We start from the raw sequence: 25,297 nt of genomic DNA, 5'->3' as shown, positions 1-25,297 counted from the left end.
TATTCATTAGGCAGTTTACATTTTTATATTTTTGTAATTAGCTTTTCTTTTTGAAAAATTTTTACAGATACAGAAGAGTTACAAAGCTGACGGAGGTTCCTGTATTTCACGTGGCTTTCCCCAGTGTTGACATCTCACAAACCATAGCACATCTGTCAAAATTAAGACATCGACATGGCTACAGTATTAAGTGAATTATAAACTTCATGGATTTCATCAAGCTTTCCCTACATTCCCTTTCTGTTGCAGGATGCCACCCAGGTTCCCGTGGTGCTTAGCTGTCACGTCTCCTTAGTCTCTCAGGTGTGACAGTTTCTCAGACTGTCCTTGTTTTTCACGACCCCAGCAGTTTTAGGAGTGTGAACTGGGAATTTGGTTGAATGTCCTTTAGCTCGGGTTTGCCTGGTGCTTTCCCATTAGTGGGCTGGGCTTCTGGGTGGGGTGAGAGTCCCCCAGAGGTGGAGCGCCCTCCTGTCACAGCATGTCTTGTGACCTCAGTGTGACTCCTGGGAGGCTTGTTAGCCTTGTAGGTTTGCCCTTGTCCTTCCTTGGCTTCACGTGTGTGTTAGGTGCCCTGATTCCCCACAAGGGGGCTGTCCTTGCACCCCGGCTGCTTGCTTTGTGCCCCTTCCAGGGTGAGGCTCTGCTGCACCAGTCTGTCCGGGTGCTGCCAGGTCAGGTGGAGAGGTGCTGGGGGTGTTCACAGCATGAGACACAGGATTGGTCAGGTGTTGACCATTGTTGAAGTTGGGAATCTTTATTCCAGTCTCTACTTTTAACATTTGATATTTTTCATTGAAAAAGAGAAAGAGTAAAAACATCTCCAACGCAGAGCTAGGATGAGTCCCAGACTAGTTGATGTAGGTGTTCTCGTCTCAGTGGCTGCCAGAGCCCTGAATGCACTGGGCTCTTTCCCAAGGCCTCTGTCAGCACAGCGTGCATCTAAACCAACAGTAGGCGGCCCTGCTAGTGGCACTGTATAAGAATATTCCTGAATATCTTTGAGAGTGAAGGATCATTGGTGTGTCACCAGAAAAAAAATTCCAATTAAAAGGAGGTTACAAATTAGTTGGAATAAATTTATAGAAGAAAAAGAAGACCTTATCATATAACATCATGCTAATTTGTTGGCAACATTACCTGAATCTCACAAATTTGGAAACACCTTTTTAAAATAATCTCTGTGGTATTTTGATGCTTCGAACTGTGAGTACATCCTTTCAGTGAAGTAGCAGAGAAGTTCTGATACCACCTATAGATCCTAGTCCAAGCTCCTGAACCCCAAGACAGTTATTGACAGTGGGGACTCTGAATGGACCGGGAGTGGTTGCGGGGGCCAGATCCATGGGCCTAAGGTCTGGGTTAGCTCATCCTGCCGCTGTGGTTGCCCGGCTGTGAGTTGTGAAGGTGAATGACACAAAATGTATACAGAACAAGCACACTTGGGGGCTGGGGCTGTAGCTCAGTTGCAGAGCACTTACCTAGCACGGTGAGGCACTGGGCTTAATCCTCAGCACCACATAAAAATAAACAAATAAAATAAAGGCATGCTGTCCATCTACAACTACAACAGTCAAACAAACAAATAAACTACTCTAGGCAGAACAAGAACACTTGTAGGGTTGAATTTAAAGAAAATGTCCACCGGTATGTGGTCAGTACTTAGCACTCTGAGCGTGCCAGTCTGTCTGTTGATTTGTTCTGCTCATCCAGCAAACTAACACTTATTCACAAGAAGGTCTCCCTCCTGCCTACCTCTGCCTGGAATCAATTCATGTCGTTGACATCAGAGAACCTCCAGGTGACATGGCAGCCTGCTGATTCCAGCCTCGCTGGAGTGGCCGACGCCCTGGTGGAGGAGCTCCCTGGGCTGTGGACTCTGCCTTGAGTCTAGCAGAGTCCTGACTCTCCCTAGGCTTTGTTTCACAAAACCTCCCACTTTGCATCATGGAGTAAATAGTGCAGAGTGACCACATTTTTCTCCCACATGAAATGGATGAAAGAGGCTGAAGCCGGCTGTGGGGTGTCAGGCTTTGGTTAGTAGTAACTGTTTTTAGTGTTCATCCAGCATCAGGGATTTTGTGAAAGCCCTGTGACTTCTCTGTGCCTGCTTTGGAGCAGGTGGCTCTGAGCCCCTCTGTTCTCTCTGCAGCTCTCTAGTGCAGCCTGGCTGTCTGTGCAGGTTGGAGTCAGGGAATTCCCGCGGCTTTCCTTTCTCCCCTCTCCCACCCTTTTTGTAGTACTGGGGATTAACCAGGGATGCTTAAACACTGAGCCACACCCTCAGCCCTTTTTATGTTTCATTTTGAGACAGGGTCTCACTGAATTGCCAGGGGCCTTGCCAAGTTGCTGAGGCTGGCTTTGAACTTGCAATCCTCCTGCCTTGGCCTCTTGAGCTGGAGCTGCTGGGATCACTGGTGTGCACCACTGTGCCGGGCTGTGCTAATTTCTTCACTGTCAAAATCAATGCCCTTGGTCAAAACAAAATATTCAAAAGAAGAAAATCACTGTCCATATCACACTTTTCTAGATCTTTGTATTCACACATACACACAGTGATTTTTTTGAATATTTATTTTTTAGGTGTAGATGGACACAACACAATGCCTTTATTTTTTTATGTGGTGCTGAGGATCGAACCCGGGTCCCGCCCGTGTTAGGCAAGAGCTTCTACTGCTGAGCCACAATCCCAGCCCCACACACAGTGATTTTTTAAAGAATAAAAGTGGAATCATATTATTTTAACTGTTTTGTAGCTTGTTCATGTTTAGCTTTTAGTTTCACACATGAGAGAGAAGTGTCCTTTGTCTACCTGACACCTTGAGTCAGGTCATCTGTCACAAAAGCATGTGACTGCCTACAGGGCCATGTTCCTTGCTTTCTCCCCCTGTGATGGCTGCTAAGATGGCCAGCATCATGCTTGTCACAGCAGTCCCCACCCCTCAGCAGGAGCCCCAGAATCCCTCTGGAGCTCATCCAGTCAGCTCCTGGTGAGGTGCCGTCCCCATATTTTCCTTCATGTGACCTCTGAGCCAGCCCTGCCTGTACCTATGCTTGGTTCCTGGTGGTCTCTCTGGGCCTAACAGTCACTCCTGTGTGGACTTTGTGGCATGGATTATACTTTACGATTCATTGCTGGCCCACTCTGAGTTTCCAGGGGTTGACCGTGTGCCGGAGCCACGGCTGCTGTGCCTGCCCTCCTGAGCTTCAGCCCTGCTCCTCGAGGCCCTCTTGGCCTCTTCTGTGGTTTTGTGCTCGGCCTTTTTGGGAGCTTACCTCAGTCACCAGGAGGTGGGCTTCACCTTTCTCCAGGTCACACATTGTGCCAAGCCCTAGGTGCACACCTTCTCATTTAATCTCAACAAGCCCACGAGGTGGTTATCGAGCTCTCTACTGTAGCACAAGGGGAATCGGAGGTGAGAGATTTCCTGGTCTCGCAGCTACTCACAACCCCCTTTGGTTATTTTATCTGCTCCACTGTTTCCCACACAAGTGCATGTGGAGGGGCTGCTGGGACCCAACTCAGCTAGTTACTGTCCAAATCCTCTCATCCCAAGCCCAGAGACCACTGAAAAATTATTTAAAAGACTTTAAATATAATGTACTCCAATTTTAAGTGGCAAAAGTAGAAGAAAGATAAAAGTTATAAAATGAGACACGTTAAGATCGTAGTTGGTAGTCTGTAATATTCGCCTTATTTCATGGAATGGAAGCTTTTAGAAGTCAGCAGCCATGCCTTTTAAATCGTACTTAACATAACACCATGCCCAGGCTTCAGTTGTATGTTTGTTCCATACCAGCTTGAGATACAGCATTGAAAGTCCCGCCTTGGCATGTGGAGTACTTGGTCTTTTCCCATCTTTCCCACTTCTTTTTCCTTGGCATTGGTCCAAAATGGAGAAGGCGCAAGGGGAAGTCTGGAAGGTCTCGGGTGGTGATTGCATTTATTTACATATTTTTACCTTTCCTGATTTCACAAAGGATTTGAGCTGGTGGTTGTTGGGAATACAGGGGGGAAAAGAAAGACCGACCTCCTCCTTCCATCCCCAGATCAATGACAATAAGATAAATGTTTCATTCTACCATGCACCTCAGAGATCACCTCGAGCCCTGTCCCACTGTCCCCTTGTGTGTCCCTTGGGTTTAGGGCCCAGGGCACACTGTGCTGTCACACATAGCAGCTTCACGCACTGCCACCTCTGTGTGACTGTGGGCAAGCCACTTCCCCCTGAGCTGCGTTTTTCCCATCTGAAAATGGGCCAGTGCTCCTGTCCTGCACAGCTAACATGAGCACAGTCACTGTACACAAAGGCCCTGGCAAGCACGTCTGAAGTGTCACCAAATACACACTCAATAAAGTTGAATTGGATGGAATTGTCCCCTTGCAGGGTTCCTCAACCCCAGTTCACGATGGTATTTTTCATTGTCATGCAGCCCAAAGATCAGCAGAACGATTATTTTATAAAGCTAAAAATGCTTAGTTTAAGCATTTTTTATTTATTCTGAGGGTATACTACAGGTTATGCATTCTGTAACCCCAAATCCAAAATACTCCAAATCTGAAACTTTTTGAGCACTGTCATGACACTGCAAATAGAAAATTCTACAAATGAAATTTTGTTTCGTGGACAAAATTATTAAAATATTGCATAAAATTACCTTTGAGCTATGTGTATAGGGTATGCGTGAGGCAGATGAGTTTCATGTTTGGCTTGGGTCTCACCCCCAAGACCTCTCATGTATGCAAATATTCTAAAATCGGAAAAAGTCTGAAATCTGAAACACACTTAACCTGTAACTGTTTTAGTGTTCAAATGCTTTTTAAAAATTATAAAATGGCTTTGAAATGAAATAATGGGAGGTAATAGGTTTTTCCTTTTATTAATGCCCTCAGTGGGCAAAATACAGTTGGCAGCCTGTGCTGGCAGCTTTAGCTTTACTTGTCCCTAGTAAGAGATGGTGGTCAGCAAGTTGTGAGCTCCTGTCTTGCCTCTGCTCTCCCTGGAGGAGGAGGAAGCTGTAGCCAGAGAGGGAGAGGACAGCCGAAGCGCAGGGGACGCAAGCCCTTGTTTGCCTGGCTCAGCTGAGCACTCTCTTTCCTGGGACTTGCCCACATGTCTTCCTTGCCCCGGCCCCAGCCCCAGCGTGGCTCCCTGCTTAGGTCTGCTCTGTGGCCCCTGTCATTCCGTGTGGTCCTCTGGGCAGTTGTTCATCTGCCTTACTGTAGGCTCTGAACTGCTTACGGGCAGCAATGGTGAATTATTGAGTCTGTGACTTCCATAATAAAGAGGGTGCTGATTGCAGGTTTTCAGATGATATTCGCTTCCCGTGAGTGTAGCAGATATCTGAGCTACTCGGCTTATGAAGAGCAAAGGTTTGTTTTGGCTCACACTCAACAAAGTTGAATTTGATGGTATTGTCCCCTTACAGGGTTCCTAACCTGTTTTTGGGAATTTCATTCCATGGTCAGTTGGCCATGTTGGTTTTGGACTATGGCAAGAGCGTGTAGCAGAGCATAGATGCTCACCTGATGGCTGGGGTGCAAATAAGAGAAAGAGGAAGAGTCGAGGGCCCCATAGTTGCCTTTAAGGCTACACCCTCTATGACCTGAAGAATTCCCACTAGGCTCCACGTCTTTAAGTTTCTGCCATCTCCCCAAATTGCCACACTGGGTGGGGACTGAGCCTTTAACACACAGATTTTAGTGGGGACAGTCAAGGTCTAAACTTCAGTCGGCACAGTGGTGCATGCCTGTAATCCCAACAGCTCAGGAGGCTGAGGCAGGAGGGTCCTGAGTTCAAGGCCAGCCTGAGCAATTTAGCAAGGCCCTAAACGATTTAGATTCTGTCTCAAAATAAAAAGAAAGCTCAGTGGCACAGTGCCCCTGGGTTCAATCCTAGAACCCCCCCCCCAAAAAAAAATCCAAAATTTAGCAGATGGCTGAATTAGAATATAAGTAAATGAGGGAGAAAATCATGTTACAAAACATTAACATAGCGGGCTGTCTAACTTTTCCCGAAAATGCCCTGAACGCACTGTGAACCTTGCCTCTCGAGGTTTCCTTTCTGAACTTAGAACTCCTTTTCCATCTTCAGTGTATTGCCCAAAGGAGGCCTGAGCTTTCCTGACTGCGTGCAGTGTGGCATCTCAGCCACCACGGTGACATCTGGACCACTCAGACGTGTTAGGAAATTAGGTGTTGCTTTTCCTGATGGCCTTTGGGGGTTTATAAAATGTGTAAGAAAAAGCTTAGCACATCCTCTCTGTCCTGCGTGTGCGCAGGCGAGCTTTCTGAGGAGCTTTCTGCTTTGATTGTCTGGCGGCAGCTGCTGCCTTCTCTCCCTTCCTTCCTCTTCCCTCCATCTTTGGACAGCTGCCAGAGTGGAGAAGTGAGGTGAGGGACTTCCACTTTGCTTTGCTTTGCCAAAGATAGAACTGGTACTCAGCTTTGTCCTGGCACCTTCTTTGATAGAGAGTGCTAGAAATCTGGCTTGGTGTACCCCTCTTTATGGGTGGTGGGAGGAGCCCAGCAGGATGGCTCTATTGGACGAGGGGCTGACAGGATTTGAGAATGGTCCCCACCCTCCCCAGCCCGCCCCCAAGACTGACCCATCACAGTGTTTTCACATGATCTTAGTTATTGGTAGGCATTTTCCAGAATTTAATGTTTACTTAGCATTTGAAGACAGTCTGCACGTTAGCTTGGTAGCTGTGTGGTGACCGTTGGAGCCCTCCACGGAAAGCTGCCATTTCTGTCACTTCCCTGGTGTTACCACATTCTGTTGCAGTGACAGTGGCGGGAACCCGAGTTAGGCTGGCTGGCAGAGTGATGCTGGGCACATCAGAATCCCTGGTGTGTGGCAGAGCGCATTGTCCCAGGGCTTGAGACGCAGTGAGGAACACTCAGGCCAACACTCGTTCTAGTCTGTGACTCCGGCACCTTGTGATGCAGTTCGTGGTCAGCGCCATCTCCACTGCGGCAGAAGCAGGGCCGGGGGGGGGGGGTGTCTGTGGAGGGCTTTTCTTCCTGCTCTCCCCCTCTCCCGCCTCCTTTCCCCTTGTCCCCCTTCTCCCTTCGGTCTTTCTCTTTGAGATACTGTGACAGACAACTGAATCCTCCAGGTGTGGACCTTGACTGGGGGACACACCTGTCCAGATGGAGCATTTCCACAGCCCTCAGAAGTTCCTGGAGCCCTTTGTAGTCCCCGCCCCGGCCCGGCCAACAGTGATGCGGCCTGCAGAGGGGTCTTGCCTGGCTTGGGCTTCATACTCTCAGGCAGATACAGCACGTGCTGTTCGCATGGGGCTGCCTTTGCTCAGCGGAATGCTCTTGTGATTCCCCACGTCTGTCACTTGGTAACCCGTCCTTTTTCATTGTTGAATAGTTTTCTTTCTTTCTTTCTTTTTTTTTTTTTTTTTTTGAGAGAGAGAGAGAGGGGGAGAGAGAATTTTTTAATATTTATTTATTTATTTTTTTAGTTCTCGGCGGACACAACATCTTTGTTGGTATGTGGTGCTGAGGATCGAACCCGGGCCGCACGCATGCCAGGCGAGCGCGCTACGCTTGAGCCACATCCCCAGCCCTGTTGAGTAGTTTTCTATGCGTGTCACTGCCACACACAGTTGTGGTGCGCGTTGAAGTCCTGCCACTGCAGGGGTATACGCGTGGTCCTTTTTAGTCCCCCACTTCCTCCCCAACTTTCCGTAGGTTTATGGCAGGCAGAGTGACAAGCCAGATTTGGGGCTTTTTCATAAAGGCCTGGAGTCCTGGGAGTCCCTACGCAGTTTGGCTTCTCAGAACAGCTCTACGCTGGCTTGGGCAGGCAGTACTGTTGCGATGCTCGCTCTTCTGGAGATGGGGACATTGGATTCCTAATGGCTAACGCTTTGTAGTCAGGGGCTCCTCCTGGGCTCTTGCGTGGCTTCTGACATCCCTCCTGATGGTGGAGCACCTGGCTCTGCATTTTGGGCTCCTTAAGTTCAGGGACCCAGATATGTGCGGATTGTGGAGGCTCTCCAGGTGGGACTGCCAGACACCTCCCTCCCCTGTGGCCACTGCTGTGGAGGTGCCCGCTTTGTTCTCACCTTGTTCTGCCTCATCTTGATCTTTAGTCTTGTGGGGTGGGGAGACTGATGGATGGGACAGCAGATTAATAACCCAAACCAAATATAGGCAGAGACAGCAGGGTTGCAGGGTTGAGGCCAGCCTCAGTAACTTCAAAGGCCTTAAGCAACTGACTTGGACCTGTCTCAAGATTTAAAAAAAAAAAAAAAAAAAAGGTTGCGGGGAGAAGGGGGCTGGGGATATGGCTCAGTGGTGTAAAAAGCTCCCTGGGTTCAATCCCTGACACCAGTCAACAACAACAAAAGCCATGACCCAGTCTGTGTGCCCGCCACCCTTATGAATACGGTGTAAGAGGCGGGCTGCCTGGTGCCGGGGGGAGAGCTGGAGGGGGGAAGGTCCACTGATGAGTGTGGGCTCTTCTGAGGTGATGGAAACACCATACGTTGAGGAGGTGATGGTGCATCCCTCTGTGGGTATGCTAAACACACGGGATTGTGCTCTGTAAATGGTGAAGTGGGTGGCATGTGAGTTAGATCTCAATAAAGCTAGGAAAAAAAAAAGGACTAGGGCAGTAGCTTAGTGGTAGAGCACTTGCCTTGCATGTGTGAGGCATTGGGTTGGATCCTGAGCAATGCCTAAAAATGAAACAAATGAAACAAAGGCATTCTGTCGTCCTCGTAGTCCTCGTCCTCCTCCTCCTCCTCCTCCTCCTCCTCCTCCTCCTCCTACTACAACAACAACAACAACAACAACAACAAAAACAGGACAAGGTGACTCTAAAGCAGGGATAGACCAGTAGAGGTTCAGGGGGAAGATCATGCTGTATAAATTTTGTCCCTTCCTCACAAAACATGCCCTGTTGCCAGATATCCAAATTTCTGACCTGAATGTGATAGAGGATATTCTTTGAAAGAATCACATGGGCCTGAATTTGACTCCTGTTCTGGCTTGTTAGCTGACAATTTACTTAGCCTCTCTGTTGTGGTCGCCCTTCCTGTAAAACTGGGCTAATAGTACCAATCTTATGAAGTTGGTATGTAATTATTTATTTTTCCTAGTTACTGGGGTCAAATCCAGGGCACTTTACCACTGAGCTACATCTCCAGCCCTTTTTATTTTTATTTAGTTGTCAAGGCTGGCCTTGCACTTGAGATCCTTCTGCCTCAGCCTTCTGAGTAGTTGGAGTTACTGTAACTTGTGAACTTAAGCCATTTCACTGTGTAGCATCAGACAGAGGAACAGCCACGTTAGATCCTTGACCCATTGTCTTTTTTTCTTCTTCTCTATTTTGGGATGGGGATTAAACCCAGGAACACTTAACCACTGAGCCATATCTCTAGCCCTTTTTATATTTTATTTAGAGACAAGGTCTCACTTAGTTGCTTAGGGTCTTGCTGAGTTGCTGAGGGTGGCTTTGAACTCACAATCCTCCTGCCTCAGCCTCCTGAGCTGTTGACCTTACAGGCATGTGCCACCATGCCTAATAGTCCCAATGTCTTTGAGTTTGGCTTGCTTAATACTTCTATTGGCTTGAATTGCTACCAGGAGACTTTCCATCATATGATGTGCCTGATGTGTGGGCACTAAGCCACTGGATGAAGACCAGGTGATGGACAGCCCTGGTCATCTTTAGCAAACTGGCTGGACTTTCAGTTGTTGAATTTTTTTTTCCTGCCTTAATCCACATAGTTTGAGTGGGCTGAAGGCAGGTTCTTAGAGAATCAACTCCTTTGGGAAGACTTCCCTGACTTTGCTACTAATTCTGGATCATTGCTCCCTTCCTTTGCAATGTCCCCCAGCACTTGGTACATGCTAGGTTCTAGCATTTATCTGCTGTCACCGTTTTTACTTATTTACAGTTCTGCTTGGCCCACACACCGAGAGCCAGTCCAAGGCAGGGACTTGGCTGCTTCAGCTGTGGGGTGCTAAGTCCCTAAGGACTGTCCCTGGCACTCTTTATTGAATGAGTGCCCAGTGACTTCAAGTCTTTGGTGACAGGAACCAGATTGGGACTGGAAATACCAGCCGAGGTGTTGCGTATGGAGGTTACCAGGTGGGTTTCTGGGGCGGTGTTTCTGTCCCAGCACTGCGCCCGGGGGCTGTGTCCCTCCCCAGAGCAAGACTGCTGCCTGAGCCAGTCCTGTCCCCTGCCAGAGGGGCTACTATTCCTCCTGGAGTCCTCTGTTGAAGCGTGCCTGATGTTATTGCCAGGCGAAAGTGCCCCAGCCATGCTGGAACGTTGGGCTGGCTACTTCATAGTCCCACTGCCGTCCGTATTCTTGATTCAGGTTGAATTCAGAGGTTTATTAAGTGGCAGTTGTATCAGAGACCCCGTTCTGATCCTTGAGGAAAGCCAAGATGGAGAAGCAGTGGGTGTAGCAAGCTGAGACTCAGATGGCTTACTACTATGGGAGAGGGGTTCCAATCTGCACCCCTCTCCCATAGTAGCTGTGGGTCACGGGTAAGCTTTGTGACCTCTCTGTGTACCCTCAGTTATCAACTGTGGAAAGTTGAGCTGACAATATTTCCTCCATAGGGTTATTTTCACAATTAGCCAGAAATAAAGTAAGCACTATATAAATGTTTATTGAATAGCCTTTGTTTGTTTGATTTTTAAAAAGATAGAATGAGACTCTTTTAAAACAAAATTTTTTTAGTTGTGGATGGACCTTTGTTTAATTAATTTATTTATATGTGGTGCTGAGAATCGAATCCAGTGCCTCACACATGCTAGGCAATTGACCTACCACTGAGCCACAACCCCAGCCCCAGAATGAGACTCTTGAGATGATTTTTTTTCTCTTTTGGTATTTAAGAACCCAGGGGCTCTTGAGCACTGAGCCACATCCCCATCCTTTTTTATTTTTTAAATACCTTTATTTTATTTATTTTGATGTGTGCTAAGGATCGAACCCAGTGCCTTGCATGTGCTAGGTGTGCGCTCTACTACTGAGCCACAACCCCAGTACCACCCCCATCCCTTTTTATTTTGAGACAGAGTCTCATTAAATTGTTTAGGTTGGCTTTGAACTTGCAATCCCCTTGCCTCAGCCTCTCAAGCCGCTAGGATTATGGGCTGCTTCACCAAGCTTGGCATATTATAAAAGATATTTTTTTTTAAATTAAAAAAAAATTTTAGTTGTAGATGGACACAGTACTTTATTTATTTATGTGGTGCTGAGGATTGAACCCAGTGCTCGACACATGCGAAGCAAGCACTCTACCACTGAGCCACATCCCCAGCCCTTTTTTATATTTTATTTAGAGACAGGGTTTTACTGTGTTGCTTAGCACCTCAGTAAGTTGCCGAGGCTGGCTTTAAACAGGCGATCCTCCTGCCTCAACCTCCCAAGCCTCTGGAATTACAGGTGTGCTCCACTGTGCCCTTTTCCAATTTTATTGTGAGAAAGTATCTTGCTAGCTTTCCCTGCTATTAAACTTGTGATCCTCCTGTTGCAGGGTAGCTGAGATTACTGGCATGCATCATTGCGTCTAGCTAAAAACTCTTTTTTAAAATTTACTTCTTCACGGATTGGAGTGTGAACCCAGGGGCATTTTACCACTGAACTATATCCACGGTCCTTTTACAATTTTGAGACAGGAACTAAATTGCCAAGTCTGGCCTCAAACTTGCAATCTTTCTGCTTCTGTTTCCCAAGTCTCTGGGATTACAGATGTGTGGTGGCTAAAACTCTTTATTGAAGAATATCATGCATATACAACAGTACCCGATCACAAGTATGCCTGTGCCTGAACTTTACATGCAGTGTGCACATAACCAGTTCAAGGACCAGAGCACCCTTGGAAGCCCACCTGGACCTGCTCCTGCTGCTCTTCTCCTGGCTATGACACACGGGGACTTTTGCCTAAGGGGACTCAAGTGCTATGCGGTCTTGTGGGCACATACATCTTAGAATTAGGAAGGATTTGTTTCCTGCCTAAAGTTACTTTGTTTTTTTTTTTTTTTCTTCACTTTCAGTTCTTTCTCAGAATGGAAGATGTGGGGTGTGTTTCCTGTTTTACTCTACGAAATGACACTTGACTATTTGAGTGCCCTCCCTCTTAGGAGACAGTGTAGGACCCTGTGTCCCCAATCCTCTCTCCGATGTCAGGGTCCACATTTATTCTGCTAACAAGCTGCATTGCGTGATGTGTGCAGCATGGAAAGACGTGGTGCTCTGTGTGGGGGGCAGTGTGAGAAGAGTGCCCCCAAGCCAGTTCCTGCCACTGGCTCCTCAGATACAGCTGTGCCTTTTTTATTGTTGTTCCTAAGCAGACCTATCCCAATACAAGAAGGGGGGCTGGGAGGATAGTGTAAGTTGGTCTATATACAAGTTGACCTTGGGGCTGATGTTATATAAATTTCTTTTTTTTTTTTATTATTTTATTGTTGGTTGTTCTTTGTCAGACTCCTTCTTCCTGATTTCCCATGGAAACACCAAGGTTTCTGTGGCCCCTTTCTGAAAAGAGCTTTTCTGTGCTGGGCGCGGCAGGCAGGAGCCTGCAGAGCCCTCTGAGAGCCTGGTGCTTTACAGTGACTGCAGCAGTGTAAGGGAATGACCTGATCTCGGCAGCCAACAGGAAATGATGAAATGTGCTGGAGAATTCGGCAGGGAGACGGAGGTCAGACTCACCAGCAGTGCTGGGCAGAGGCAGGTGCGGAAGCTGCTGGCAGTCGGGGGCAGGAGCGAGCCAGCTGCTGGCCAGTGTGCATTTCCGGAAGGTAGACCTCCTGCAAGACAACGTTCATGGCTGGGTTTTGCCAAGCGACTGGTTTACCAGCAGTCTCAACTTGTCAGCAACCCAGGTAGTTTCGGAATTCCCGGAGGGAAGTGTCCCCTTGGACCAGTGCTAACCGGTGTGGACCTGCTGTCCTGTGCGGTGAGTATGTTCTTGGTGGATAGGTTTTGGACAAACTCAGGAAGCTTGTGCCTTAGCATTTGGGGCTGGTTTTAGAAGGTGTGCTTGTGGCGTGACTTTGCTTTTGGTCTCAGCCTGGCTGCTGCCTCCTGCTGCTGCCTCCGGCTGCACTTTCTTCTTGCCGGGAGCTTGTGAGTTTCCGAGCTCGCTGTGCTATAGGCTGGCTTGTCCCTCACTCAGACACGTCATGCTTATCACATGCTACCAGCGCCTTCTCACCAGCCACCTCTAAGCTGGAGGTCTGGAGAGAAAAGGAACAAGGAGCCTGTCCAGTTGACCGCAGTTGCTGTTTCTTGCCTGCCCAGGCTCTGAGTTGGCATGCCACCTGCGCCAGCCCCATCCCTGTCCCCCTGAGTCAGCGCTTTTTAATTTCCTTCTCAGCTGGACCCTGTGCCCTTGTTTCCATCAGAGGGGCTGCCACCAGGCCCAGTGCATGTCCTTAGCAGATAGTGAAATGTAGAAGTTTTATTATTTTATTGTCTTAATACAGAGCAGCCTCACACACACATTTTTAACTGTTTCTTTTCTTAGATGTCACACTCTGGAATTGAAAAAGCGTGGCTCCCTCTTTCCTTTATGCAGCACTGCAATTCTAATTAGAAGGTTTTTTTTTTTTTTTTTTAACCCCAATACTGAAGTAATCACCCCTAAGCAAACTTCACTTATCAGATTACCTGTGGCCATGAATGTCCACGAGGCAGGGTTCTGTTGCTGTTCTCCAGAAAACACCATGCTGTGTGGTCTGTGCCACTTGGAGAAGCATGTTTTGCTGCTGGGTTGGTACCTACTGTGATTCGTGTATGTCCAGTACTTTCATAGGGTCTCAAAGGAATGGTTTCTAGAAACCTCTGAGGTAAAATGCATCTGTGAGACTTTAATTTGATCCGCCAGTTTTGTCTTTTTTTTTTTTTAATCTTTTTTTTTTGTTTTGTTTTAAAGAGAGAGTGAAAGAGGAGAGAGAGAGAGACAGAGAGAATTTTAATATTTATTTTTTAGTTCTCGGCGGACACAACATCTTTGTGTGTGGTGCTGAGGATCGAACCCGGGCCGCACGCACACCAGGCGAGCCCGCTACCTACCGCTTGAGCCACATCCCCAGCCCAGTTTTGTCTTTGTTCTTATAGCTCTGCATAGTTTTTCTCAGATCCTGACCTTGACAATAAAATATACTGAATTCTAGACCAATTTTAAATGGTACATTTATGAAAATAATTAAGAGGTTTCTTAACTTCAGAGCCTGCCCTGCAGGTGTGAGATTTGTGCCAATTAGTAAAAATAAGCCTCTCTTTCTGTGCTTTTCTTTTTTGTACAGTATTAGTCCTTTGACTCTCCTCTACCCACAAATTCTTCACATTTGGTGGCATGATTTAAAAGGCGGAACACAGTACTTAGCATTGTAGTGGCTGTTGGGATGGGTATAGCCAGGCCCCTCATCTTAACAAAGGAGTAGGACCTCGAGGTGATGTGGCTTGTTCAGGGTCCTCGGCCTGCAAGCAGAGTGAGTGTGGAGCCCAGGTCTCCCACCTTCTAGGTCGTGACCTTTCCACCCACATTATTGTCTCAAGATAGCAGTGCTTGGCTGAGTGGCACTTTCTTCTGCTCACTTTTAATTTGTTTCCTTTTCAAATACTCAGCTTTTGTTCAATAACAATTTCCCTGTAGGTACTATTTGACACAGGTGTGTACTGAGTACTGTGTAATAAATTATATAGTGCACAGTGGAGTGCTTTTAGTACAAAGAGCATTGAGGTTTTTGCTTCTTACAGATGCATTTTCTAAAGAGTTGTCTGTTTCATAGTTTTCCTGCCTCTCCCCTCAGTCAGGTCCCCATCAAAGAGGACTTCACTGTGTGATTATCTGCTGTATGAGGATGCCCAGCTAAGATCACAGCTTACACGGAGCAGACAGATACTCAGTTCTTATTTGAAAGAGGATTCCTCGGGATGTGAAAGGAAAACCCTGAACTTTTCTCCCCCATTTCTCAGCATTTCGGGTCCCGTAAAGATCTACCGACAGCGCTCAGAAGGCCTTGAGAGGGACTGAACAGATTAGAACACTGTAGTGGGATGTAAAGAAAGAGTGATTTTATTTATAAAAAGAGAATTTACTCCCAGCTTCTCAGGATCTCTAAAAACAGTCTCTACAGGGGCCTCGCTCAGCCGTAGGTCACTGAGAGAGTGTGAGGCCTGGGGTTCAATCCTCGGCTCCGGGGCTCGCATTCACACAGAATTGCCTAAAAACTGAATTTGAAATCTTCTGGAAATTCAAGTACGAAAATAGAAGTGCACTGAGAACAGTAGGTGACTTCCCTTAGACCTTGGCATGCCTCCTACTGTCTGTGCAGAGCCACCGGCAGCGCCCCAGGTAGATTCATATAATGACAGGCGTTTGTATTTCCTGAAGTATTCAGTGCATATGGTGATGCTTGAGGAATTTTTGAAATAGATACACTCCAGGAAAGTGTTCATTTTCATACATGTTTTAATTGTACTTGAAATTGAATTTAATAACTTTATACCTATTTTAATTAAAGAGCTACTAGGATGAAGAGGGATACATGAGCAATATTTTTATGCAACAGGACAGAACTTCCCTCGGGAGTTCTGGTGGGCAGGATTTGTCAGCATCCTTGAAGAAGTTGACTCTTGGATGGTGAACTGGATGGTCACTGCTGGTGGTCAGCAAGAGGACTGGGAGCCGCCCAAGGTGCGGCTCAGGTCACTTCCTTGTCTGGTGACTTGTGTCCCCCGCTAGCACTTCAGACTTGCTGCTGTCTTTTCACACATGGGGCAGCATGGGTACTGCTTGGTACCCTTTCTTTCTGTCCCCTATTTTCTACCTACATTAATGTTGTGAGACTGAGAGTCGTGAAGGGACAGCGGCTCTGCAGTTATGGCTTTGCTGCAGACAGGAGGTTAAAGGGTAGCCCTGGGGCTGCTGGGGCCCAGACTTCTCTGAGAAGTTCAGCTGTCTGTCAGCACACCATCGTGCCATGGGGGGGGGGCGGGGGGGTTGTTTGCTTCCATCCCTGCGTGGGGCTTCTCTCCAGACCAGAGCTGAAGAAACTTCTCCCTGCTGCTCTAGGCCTGTGCTTTCGGTATGTAAGATGGTCACTGTAAAACAGAGGTCATTGATTTGAATGAAAGAGTGAGTGGACTAGTGACTTGCAGCCTTCTGTCTGTATGGATTTTGGCTGTTGCTGCAGTGCCTGAAGCGTGCTGGAGAAGGCTCTGCAGCTGAGCTCTCTCCCAGCTCGAGGTTTGTCTTGAAGGCACTCTAGTGGTCTCGACACATTTGCATATCTCAGTTGTGTCTTGATGCCCTGGACAGGCTGGGTGTCTATTTGATGTCTTCCTCAGCCCTGGGAATCTGGCATACTTTTCTCATTCGACCCCTATCATCCATGAATCATAAGAAAATGACTCTCTGTGTGGATTCATGAAGCATATTGTTCCATTTTGGGAAACAGAATCTAACAAAGTATTCTGAATTTGAAATGTGTGCCGGTGGTCATCACAGTAGTACGGGATTTAAGCTTTCTTTTTGTTAACCTAAAGCTTGGACTGTGAATTTCATAGTCTCATTTCCCATCAAAATTTGTTCTATAGTGCAATCCTTCTAGGAGTGCAGGGGATGATTTTATTGGAAATGGTTACTTAACAAGACATTAATGTAATTAAGCTGAAATGTTGAACTTCCCTAAATTCCTAACATATAGTGGTGGCACTAGTTTAAGAAAGTAAATGAAGCACAGGGCAATATGGGGACAGTGAAGAGCTTTTTCTTTTCTGATTTTGGGAAGAAAAAATGGTGCAAGGCACAGTGGTCTGGCCAGCAGTACCTGTTGACTTGGAAAGCTCACCTGTGGAGGAGGTGAGCTCAGGGTCACTTAGATCCAGTCCTGCCTGTGCAGGAAGAATGTTAGAGCAAGGTCATGAAGAAAGCAGCAGACAGCTTTTAGAGGTGAAGTCTCTGCATTCTTGACATTGAACTCTGTAAGACATTAAATTTATTCTTGGGCACATCCAATAAACTGCTAAGATTGAAGACTTTGAATTGGGATAGCAGAGGTTGTACTGATGGACATTCTTTGTGAGAGGCTTATGCAAACTGTGATTGTCCCAGCATCTCACTGCCTTTGTTGATGGACATGCTAATATCTGAGTGAGCTCCGTGCTTATTTCCAGCCATTGATTAAGTTACTACCTGGAGGGACAATCTACCAGGATGCTGGCTGGATGGACTGATTTGTTCATTCATGCACACATACATTCATTCATTTAATCCATCCATTTGTTCTCTTGTTCACATCAGACACTGCTAGACCCTGGGATCCACAGATGGTTGAGACTGAATTCTTTCCAGGTCTGGTAGCACACATGTAATCCTAGGTACTCAGGAGACTGAGGCAGGAAGATTGTAAGTTTGAGGCCAATGGGGGAACAGAAGAGGGGGAGGGGGGAGAGAGAGAGAGATTTGAGTTCTTTTTTTTAAAATATATTTTTTAGTTGTAGTTGGACACAATACCTTTATTTCACTTATTTATTTTTATGTGGTGCTGAGGATCGAACCCAGGGCCTCACATGTGCCAGGTGAGAGCCCTGCTGCTGAGCCGCATCCCCAGCCCTGATTGAGTTCTTGTCTATGAAAAGTCATAGACCAATGGGGAGAACACGTCTATTTTATTTTTTTCACCCAGTAGTGGGATTGAATCCAGGGATGCTTTATAATTGAACTACATCTGCAACCCCCTTTATTTCCTGAGACAGGATCTCATTAAATTGTCGAAGCTGGCCTTGAATTTGAGATCCTCCTGCTTCAGCCTCCTGAGCTGCTGGGATTATAGGTGTGCACTGCAGGGCTTGTGTTGGGATAAGCATTTCTAAACTGCAGGGTGGGGAGTCTTCTTATAGCGCTAGAGGGACCTTATTCTTCCATGAATAGAGGAGGTCATGGAAGACTTCTCAGTTTGGGGATGAGTTTTGAAGAGAGGTTTTGTGAGGTAGACAGGGGAAGCAGAGGAACAGTACATGCTTGAGAGTTTGATGTCCTCTAGAGCTGTGTTGTCCCAGTTGAGGGCTCTGGGGCTGCAGCTCTGGGGCTGTTCTTGGCTCTTTCCAGGGAAGGCTCCTCCGTGGTTTGGATCCGTTCACTCACTGTGACCTCCAGGAGCACACACCTGTGGAGGCCTCCGCCAGGAGGCCCCTCTTGTGCTTCCTCATGTTCATGGCTCCCGCCGCCTCCTCTGCTTCTGGTCTTGATGCTGTGTGTCATCTCCTCCGGTGTGCGCTGTTCCTGCCCTCTCTCTGTTAGAAGTACATCCTTTAGAATTCCTTCTCTGCACATTGGTTTTGGAGGTGTGTATTTTACATGCCAGCAGTCTAGTTCTCTAGACGCCATGTGACCCGGTTCTGGCGGGCGTGGCTGCTGCTCAGCGTGTTGAATGGCGTGTTCCAGTACTTGCTGCCCTCGTGGTGCTGTTAGTCCAGTTGTGATCTTTTTGAAGGGCGCTGTCTTCTCCTTTGGCTGTGTTTACAATCCTCACTGAGCCTGGGAGGTGTGCGGTGAACTGGTCTTGGTGACTCTAATTTAAAGTCTTGCTTGGCTCCTTGGACTTCTGGACTGGATTTAGTGTCTTTCAACTTTCTGAAATATTTTCTTTAAATTCTGATTTTTCCTTTTCATCAATATTTTTTCTTTCTGGAATATCATTAAATATAAGGTAGACTTCACTATTTACTAATAATCTGTTATTTCTCGTTTTTCTGTTACCTCAGAGAGAAAGCTGACTTATCTTCTTATTTATAACGTAGAGGCTTTTATTTTTTGCAGTGCTGGGGATTAACCAGGTCTTCGCATATGGTAGGTGAGCTACACTCCTAGCCCCTGATTTCTGCTTTCAATTTGCTACTTTGGTGTCTTTAGAGGCCCTTATTTTCTTGCCAGTTCAGTGACACGTCTATTTTTTATTTAGCTTTGAAAGTCCTTCCACAGGAGAGCTACTTAGACACCTGACTGCTGATGACAGCAACAGGGTCTAGCTGCTGCGTGTCTGCTGCGCCTGCACGTTGCTGGACTCGGTCACCCAGGTGTGACTGTTGATTGCCTGTCGCCCCAGTGCTGGGAACTGAGCAGTGAACAGGAGGAGAGAGACGATGTATAAATACATCATCTGGCAGGTGGGAGATGCAGCAGGCTGTCAGAGGCTGGGAAGGACAGGGCAGGCTTTCCTAAGAAGGGTGAGTTTGAGCACTAGCTGCCTGGTGCTGGGTGGCGGCAGACTGAACCTGGAGACACAGAGGTGCCAAGGTCAGCTGGGCCTGTTGAATTTGGGGAACCATAGGCAGCTTGGGGGGGGGAGCTTGGTGCTAGAAGCAGGGGCCAGATCACAGGGACCTGTGGGTCGGGGTGGGGAGTGTGGATAACTGATGAGCAGCTCTTGGCAGGTGTCGAGTAGCTGAGGCTAAGATGGTGGGAAGTGGCCACGCTCCCGCTGGCTTAGGGTGCATTGCAGGGGTGTGGGCATGAGGTAAAGGGCAGTTGGGATGACCCACCAGGGTGTTCTCCAGAGAGGGGCAGATTGATCGGGGCTGGAGTAGCGGGAAATGGGTTTTAGCTGGTGCCTCCGGGCCGGGGTGTGGGGGGAGCTCAGGGAAGAGTCAAGAGGCCTCAGCATGGGGACAGGTTTTAAAGCCACCAGAGTTTTCTAGGCTTTATTCCTGGGTAATTGTCCACTTATATGTTTTTAAATAAGCTTAAGAGTCCAGCTGTTTAGATGTGGTTTGAAGCTACTGCAGGTCATCTTTGCACTGGCTGGCCGTTGGGCTTGTTTTCTGAGTTTCCACAGCAGTGGCTCAGATGTTCCCAGGGTTCCTCCGCCCGCCTTGGTCCAGGCCTCCTCTTCCAGCTGCTCATGTGTCTGCCCGTGCTCCCTGCCAGCCTGCCAGGGTGCCCGTCTCCCCTCCTTAACTTCCAGTTCCCCGCCATGGGCCTCGTTTTCACTGCCATCCTGGCTCTTAGCAAGGCTTCCAGCTCTGAGGGTCATCTTTACAATTATTTTTATTTTTATTATTTATTATTTTTGGTGGTGCTGGGGATTGAACCCAGAGCCTGGTGCATGCAAGGCAAGCACTCTACCAACTGAGCTATGTCCCCAGCCCTAGAATATTTTATTTATTTATTTATTTATTTATTTTAAAAGAGAGAGAATTTTTTAATATTTGTTTCTTAGTTTTCGGCGGACATAACATATTTTGTTTGTATGTGGTGCTGAGGATCGAAACCAGTGCCTCACCCATGCTAGGCGAGCACGCTACCGCTTGAGCCACATCCCCAGCCCCCTAGAATATTTTAAGTAAAGAAAATTGGGAGAAATATGTATGTGTGTATATTATTATTAGAGTGTGTTAAATATATAATGTTAGAGACAACTTTTGATTTAATATTATTTTACTCAGCTTTTTACAGCAAAGTTAATATTTTGTTCAAAATAATTAAACATTTGGGATACAGGTTATTTCACAGGTCAGTCAGACTGACACATTTTATGAAGGATCTTTGTGTGTTAGAGAGAAAAGCATTATCTTTGAGGTTAGATAGTAAGCAAGATATTTTCTTCAAGGCTTCCCAGATAATATTTGGCAAGACAGGTCTGGGAATCCGGCATTTTGTCGTAAATGTGAATGTCATTGGGGGCTGGGGATGTGGCTCAAGCGGTAGCGCGCTCGCCTGGCATGCGTGCGGCCCGGGTTCGATCCTCAGCACCACATACCAACAAAGATGTTGTGTCCGCCGAGAACTAAAAAAAAAAAAAAAAATATTAAAAATTCTCTCTCTCTCTCTCTCTCTCTCTCTCTCTCTCCCTCTCTCTTTAAAAAAAATAAATAAATGTGAATGTCATTGATTCTCTCCTTCATAAAGTGGCCACTGGAAATGTTTATGGGGCAGGTAGCATGTGGAAAACAAAAGTTTTCAGGGGTCAGCCAAGGCACGAGGGCTGCTCGAGCCCTGCTTGCTGAGGGCGTCTGCCCCGTGGAGGGACAGCAGGCCAGAGGGGCGGGCAGGAGTTATGGGGGACAAGGGGGTCGGGCTTAGGGAGCCTGGCATTTCCTAAGTACCTAGTATATGCAGGCCCTCCCAGGGGTCACCTAAATTCCTCATAACTTCCCACTGAAGTAAGTCAGCCATATTTATCCCCGTTTTTGGATAAGAAGGAGGCGGCTTAGAAATTGACCTGTTCCTGTGCCAGGTACCGTGGAGTTCTTGCCGCTTTCCTCATTTAAGGGAAACCTGTGATTAATTTATGCTTTGTTTTAGCTTGGCAATTTCAGAATGTTAAAGTGGGTTCTTTATTCATTTTTCCATGTTACTGGAAAATGAGAACTCAGTTTTCTGTATGGTCACACCAGGTCCAACCTGGCCCTGTGCTCTGTGCTGTCTAGAGGAGAGCGCTTGGCTCCAGGCAATGCCTGTGGACGGCTAGAATGATTTATTGAGAAAGTGGCACCATGTTGAACGCAGAGATGCTCACAAAATAGTTAAAAATCCCGTCTTTGTGGGGTTTGCACGACTTGTTGACTTGGACGACGCTTGTTGATGGTCTAGCTTGAGAAGTGCCTGAGCGGTTCCTTGCCTGTCAGTGACGAGTCGCCGCATGTCTGTTTCCTGCTCTCCAGTCTCCTCGTGCTGGGCTGGGGGCAGGCCTGGGGGACAGGCTGTGTGCTCTGGGCTGGAAGTGCTGCTCTTTTATTGCTGGTTGGTGGGGTGGATGGAGCAGAAGTCACTCTTATGGTGACTTGCGTTACAGGCTGTACCCGTTCCTTGCACCCTGCTATTTGTAAGTCTCTGTTTCCTTCTGTCAAAGCCACAGCTTCTCAGGGCTCCGTCCAGGGCCAGCCAGACCCTGAGCCTGGCGCGCTCTTGTTTCATCACAGGTCTCTTCCTGAGATACACTCCCTACTTTTCAGATCAGCCCTGGTCACCCTTTCTGATCCTGTCCACATCCCCATAATGTCTTTGCAGAACTTTTTCCTAGTGTGTGGCCATGGTGTTGGAGGAGGTTGTGCCTGTGCCTGTCAACCCTGTGGGAAGGCCCCCCCCAGGTGATGGGCACCTAGCCATGGGTGTCATCCTGTGGCTGCTGCTGAATTTGAAGACCCTTATTCTCCAGAGGCCGTGCCAGGTCCCAGAGGTGTGCCATTTTATCTGCACAGCCTCTTAGGCAGATTGGATTCCATTTTACAGATGAGCAGGTATTTTTCTCTGAAGTGCTTGGAACATTAGAAAGTCCTGTCTTGTGGAGAATCAAAGTTAGGGCCGTGGTTGTGGCTCAGTGGTAGAGCGCTTGCTGAGCCTGGGTTGATCCCAGCACCACATAAGACTAAACAAAATAAAGGTATTGTGTCCATGTATAACCAAAAAAAATTAAAAAAAAAAAAAGAATCAAAGAAGCAGATTCCAGAGACTGTCAGAGCCTGCATCCCAGCGCCCCGTTCTGTTGCATTGCTCTCTTGCTGTCTCCGATCTCTCATTTTCCACTTTGCAATTTATACCCTTATCCAGAGATGTCCCTCCCTCGAGGGTTCTGCCCCATCAGAGTGTGGGGTGGGGAAGAACCCCAGAAACTGCTGCCTGTCTGCACAGGAAAAGCATCCGCTCCTCCTCTGTGGACAAAGGACCACAGAGGCCCTTTGTGTGACAGGAAGTCCTGTGTCTAGAAGGGGCTGCCTCAGAGTGGAGGGGTTCAAAGAAGCTGGAGGGGTCGACCTGGGGCCACTCTGACTCATGCTGTTGTTAATAGTGCCCTTTGTCTGTCTTGGGAACCTGGGTGGCTCCTCCACGGCTGCCCCCAGCCCCTGTTCCAGGCGGTCAGCGTTTTTCTTCTCCCTCTTCCCCCCTCACGTTTGCCCCCGTGGAGAATGCCCCCATTTTCTGGCCTGAATAAAGGACAACCCCTTGACCCATTCTATATTTTTTTCCCTTCTACTTTTGCCAAAGATTATTTTCTGAAAGATTATTTTCTGATTCTTCTGGGTCTATGTAGGTTTTTTTTTTTTTTTTGGTGCTGGGGATCGAACTCAGGGCCTTGTGCATTCGAGGCATATCCCAGCCCATGTGTAACTTCTGTTATAGGGGTTTTTATTTTTGGTGCTGAGGATTAAACCCAAGAGCCACATCCCCAGCCCTTGTTAAATATTCTATTTAGAAACAGGGTCTCCTGAGTTGTTCAATGCCTTGCTAAGTTGCTGAGGCTAACTTTGAACTTGCAGTCCTCCTGCTTCAGCCTCCAGAGCTGCGCTATCATGCCCGGCCTTTTTAGGATTTACATGTAGTTCTTTTTTTTTTTTTTTTTTTTTTTTTTTTTTTTTTTTTTTTAAAGAGAGAGTGAGAGAGGAGAAAGAGAATTTTTAATATTTATTTTTTAGTTCTCGGCGGACACAACACCTTTGTTGGTATGTGGTGCTGAGGATCGAACCCGGGCCACACGCATGCCAGGCGAGCGCGCTACCGCTTGAGCCACATCCCCAGCCCCCTACATGTAGTTCTTGAATGGGAAACTCTGCAGCTTAAGGAAGAGGCACCCACGAGGAAGGTGCATCTGACTGAGAGGGGATCTTCAGGAAGTGCTCGATGTGACATAACAGCTGGCCCTGGTGGTACCCCTCAAAGACTGGCACAAAGGGGAGCAGAGACTCGAAAGTGCAGGGAATAAAGATGAAATGCAGTCCCGAATCAGTATTCCAGTCCTCTACAGCCTTGTCACCTCTCTTGTCACTTTGGGGGACTGTGGCTAGGATGTGAAGACACCCTGAAGTGAGGGGGTCCTAGTGTGCTCAGTCCTGACGCCTGGCCTGATGTCAGGGGAAAGAAGCCTGTGCACATGTGTGTGATGCAGGAGGGCTTCTGAGCCCGTGTGGGAGCACCTCGGCGGCACGTGTGGCAGAGCTGGCGGGCTCCCTGCTGTGCGATGTCGGTGAGTTGAAAGCACTGTTCCCACAGCCCTCAGTGAGTGGCTGCGTGTGGCGGCCTGGGCAGTCAGGTGGCTGCTCGTGTCTGTGGGCAGGAGGAGCTTCTGTCTGACGTGCCTCACTGGAGCTGAGATTTTTTGAGATCTCAGTGACCGTGGGTGGGCATAGTCTCCATGTTCAGAACAGGAGAAAATCAAACTGCAGAAACGCAGTGTACCCAGCAGGCGGGTTAGAACCGGGAGGAGGGGGCAGAGCGATGGTGGGGGTCAGTGTTCACCAGGAGTGAGCAGGAAGGAGTGGGCATCAAGGACTGGCAGTACTGCTTCTGTGGGGCTCTGAGGCTGGGATGAAGATGGAGCAGCGGCCAGTGCCAGACAGTGGGTGGTGGGTTCCGAGCCAAGGACCGAGGAGGGCTGACCCATGAGGCACTGCTCTTCAGGTTTCTGGTGTGTTATCCCATTAATGCAGATACCAGCTCAAAGGAGGAGCCTGATTCTGTGATGACCGGCAGGAGCCGAGGCAACGAGGCCTGGGCAGGTCTGGAAGGTCTGGATGATGAGGTGCTATTGTGTGGGTTTCTGGAGGTGCTTTGGCCCCTACAGGGTAAGGGGAACCCAGAGGGACCTCTCCCAGGCCTGACAATGCCAAGTGGCCTGCCAGCCCCCCTCTGAACTTCAGGAACCCCACTATGGAGGAATTCCTTCCTGGAATTCCTATGGAGGAGATTCCCCGTGAAGGAGGAATAGCATTTCTCCTTGTTTATTTCAAACACACACATCTTCTACAGAACAGAGGCTGCCGGGCCTCGGCCCCTACCACCCTTGTCCCTGCCAGCCTGCTTCACTGACTTGGCTCATCAACGTGGTTAGGGTTGGTTCAGACATGCAGTCACCCGGCAAACATTTGAGTGTCCATCTATAATATAATAGGCCCTCTAGGGAGGCAGGGGAGAAAATGCCAACCCTCGCCCCTGACGCTCACATGTGATCAGTGTCTGTGTGCAGTTTTGCTTATGCCCAGTCTCAAATGCAGAACGGCTCACCTGCTGTCCTTTATGGTGGCCATGCAGTGTCCATTCTTCAGTTTACCCTGGTGTCCTTGGTGTTTGAACTTGTAACTTGTCTCCAAATGTCTGCTACTGGGATGAACAATCTGTTCCAGCTCTTTTCCCTTGGGACTTATTTTCTCAGAGCGTAGTACCCAGAGGGGACTGCCGGGTCAGAGGTTGGTGGCTGTTAGCTGCCTTGTTCTGTGTTTCCAGATTTTTCCATGAAGCCTGTCATCAGTGTTGAAACACCTTCCTACTCCCCCCAGCCCCACCCAGCTGGCATTGTCGAGTTTCTTG

At 47.9% G+C, this 25,297-nt stretch overlaps 1 protein-coding gene across 5 annotated transcripts in view; it reads left to right on the top strand.

Annotated features, from left to right (window-relative positions):
- The window catches only part of PACSIN2 (protein kinase C and casein kinase substrate in neurons 2), a 113,769-nt gene that overhangs the window by 36,064 nt on the left and 52,408 nt on the right, over window positions 1–25,297 (top strand). Inside the window, exon 1 of one of the 5 annotated variants that reach the window (XM_081311124.1) lies at window positions 12,784–12,946. The exons of the other annotated variants lie outside the window; for them this stretch is intronic. The gene's annotated coding sequence lies outside the window, so the exon portion shown is untranslated. Of the gene's footprint in view, window positions 1–12,783; window positions 12,947–25,297 lie in introns of those variants that run through there. 5 annotated transcript variants of the gene reach the window in all.

Source organism: Spermophilus citellus (assembly GCF_964194105.1).
Source record: "Spermophilus citellus genome assembly, chromosome: 10".
Lineage (NCBI taxonomy): Eukaryota > Metazoa > Chordata > Mammalia > Rodentia > Sciuridae > Spermophilus > Spermophilus citellus.
This window is presented reverse-complemented; position numbering and strand designations above follow the sequence as displayed.